At 40.9% G+C, this 2,838-nt stretch overlaps 1 pseudogene; it reads left to right on the plus strand.

The window, feature by feature from the left end:
* Positions 1 to 1,963: 1,963 nt before the first annotated feature.
* Positions 1,964 to 2,254, plus strand: LOC129549253 (ezrin pseudogene; annotated as a pseudogene).
* The last annotated feature ends 584 nt before the right edge of the window (positions 2,255 to 2,838 follow it).

Below are 2,838 nucleotides of genomic sequence, written 5' to 3' on the forward strand. Positions count from 1 at the left end.
TTGCCAGCTCCTTTGCACCTTCATGTGGCAAAGAATGGGTTATAAATGGAAATGATGTTTACAAATTTCAGCCCATTTCCTTGAAGAAGGGGATTGCTCTTTGCTCTTTCTTGCTGGGGTTGGGATGTGGTCATCTTGTTGACAGACAGATTTCATGCTGAATATGTCAATGATTTAAAGAATGGCAGTACAAGAAGACAAGAACCTGAGGTCCGAATGGTCTTAGGAACAGAACCATTTCCCCACCATGGACAGCATATAACACCCACTTCTGGACTTTACTATGAGTGAAAAATAAATGTTATATTTGGCCACTGCATTTGGGGCTCGTTTTCTGTTGTAATTTGGCATGCACCCTAATCAATTTTCAGAGAAGTCCCTAGTACAGTTTCTAGCACATAAAGTATACTCCTTTCTTTTTTATTTCCCCAATATATATTCAATAAATATTTACTACATGGCAGGTTACCATGTGCCTCTCTGAGTCCTCAAACTTGTGAACAACTTTACATATGTATATTTAATTTCTGAAAAGGCCAATGAAAGTGCACAATATAAAATATATTTTATATAAATGTATAAAAATATATTTTCTTAAATAGCTTACACTATCAGATTTCACTAGGGAAGTAAGTAAAACTTAACTGAATCCTCACCTCTGTTGAAGACTTAGAAATTTCCTAATGACAAATGTTTTTAAAGCCAAAGAAGTGACTTTTTTAGGGTTATAGTATTTGTTGTGCCAAATTAGTTGTGAATTATTTGGCAGTACAGAAAATAAAATCAGTAGACTGCAAATAATATTAATAATAGAGGTGTTAACAAGAGATAAATAATAGTGTTTATGGAAAACACAGGAAAATGAATCCAGTACTGTTTCCTATGCAGGTCTATGATAAAAGGAAAAGAATTGTAAGGAAGCAGCAATCAAATTCCTAACATCAATTCTTCTAAAAGTGAGATTCCATAAAGGAGACACATCCTTCTTTTATATGTAAAATTCTTCCTTCAGTTCAGTTCAGTCGCTCAGTCGTGTCCGACTCTTTGCGACCCCATGAATCACAGCACGCCAGGCCTCCCTGTCCATCACCAACTCCCGGAGTTCACTCAAACTCATGTCCATCGAGTCGGTGATGCCATCCAGCCATCTCATTCTCTGTCGACCCCTTTTCCTCCCGCCCCCAACCCCTCCCAGCATCAGAGTCTTTTCCAGTCAGTCAACTCTTCGCATGAGGTGGCCAAAGTATTGGAGTTTCAGCTTCAGCATCAGTCCCTCCAATGAATGTTTTCATTTAGTGTACATGTGTCTTCTACCTATTAGTCAATTTTTTAACTGTGTAAACAATTTGCTTTATATTATCATTTAAGAAACATAAAAATTGGATGTTTTGTCACCTTATCTGACATTTAAAGTAATATTGTTGTTGCAGTTTTTATGTATTTCTATTTAAATCTGTTCACTTTGTAAGTGCTCCATAATTTAAAGATAAGCTATTGTTCTTTCGGTAGAATTGAAGTGTGTTTTTAACATACTACAATATGTCTTGATTAAATTGCATATTTTGAGGTCTTTATGATTGATCATTGTTTTCTCTTCATGAATCATCCAGTGACATTAACTGGAGCAGCTTCTCCTTGATACATGGCCACTTAGTGCAGAGGATAGGTTTTTCAGAAAGAAAGCAGACAACCTCTGCTTTTCTGCAACCATGATCATGCCTGAAGAATACAGGTAGTATGATGCCATTCTTGTTTTTACTGCATAGTTTTTATTTTTCTTTTATCATCATCTGAGCATGATATAGGCAGACTACTCGTGGGCACAAGCCTGCTGCTGCTGCTGCTAAGTCACTTCAGTCGTGTCCGACTCTGTGTGACCCCATAGACGGAAGCCCACCAGGCTCCCCTGTCCCTGGGATTCTCCAAGCAAGAACACTGGAGTGAGTTGCCATTTCCTTCTCCAATGCATGAAAGTGAAAAGGGCATCCTGGACGACCGCAAGGAGGAGAAGCGCGTCTCCGAGTCCAAGAAGAATGAGCGCGTGCAGCGGCAGCTGCTAACTCTGACCAGTGAGCTGTCCCAGGCCAGAGATGAGAACAAGCGGACCCACAACGACATCATCCACAACGACATCATCCACAACGACATCATCCACAACGAGAACATGCGGCAAGGCCGGGACAAGTACAAGATGCTGCAGCAGATCCGGCAAGGCAACACCAAGCAGCGCATCGATGAGTTCGAGGCCATGTGAGCGGCCGCCCACGCCGCCCCCAGCCCTCCGCCTCCTGCCTCTCCCAGCTCCGGGTCCTTCACCGAAAGAGCAGTTCGCGTCAGTGGGACCGGCGGCAGTTTCCCTGGTTTACTTTTCCCAATTGTATCACAGTGCCAAACAGGACTGATTCTTATTTTATTGAATCACTTCCTGTTTTTTTTTTTTTTTTCGCTTGGAGCTGGATGAAATCAATTAAGGAAGGATGCCTGTAAAGTCTGAAATAACTAACTCCTCCATGCTGGCATGTGTGATACGAGATTCAGTATGATTAAAACCACACCGTGGCTTATATTCTGTGCCATACTTTCTTTCTATCTGAAATTAGCCAAAAGTGATTTTCTTCTTGATTTCTATGAAGGATTCCCACCTCTGTATATGTTTTTTGAAGGGTGAAAAGTTTGAGGCACTCCCTTACCACACCATTTCCTTCTCCAGGCCTTCAGTTCAGTTGACGAAATCCTGTGATCATTGGATCCCTCGGGGTAAACAATGCTGGCTACTGTACTCTGGATAATTCTATTTTTTTTTTTTTGTTTGCTTTGTTTAACAGGTAGAGGGCTACA

This window comes from Moschus berezovskii, chromosome 26 (genome assembly GCF_049115385.1).
Source record: "Moschus berezovskii isolate FMDL1 chromosome 26, NW_MosBer_1.0, whole genome shotgun sequence".
Taxonomy (NCBI): domain Eukaryota; kingdom Metazoa; phylum Chordata; class Mammalia; order Artiodactyla; family Moschidae; genus Moschus; species Moschus berezovskii.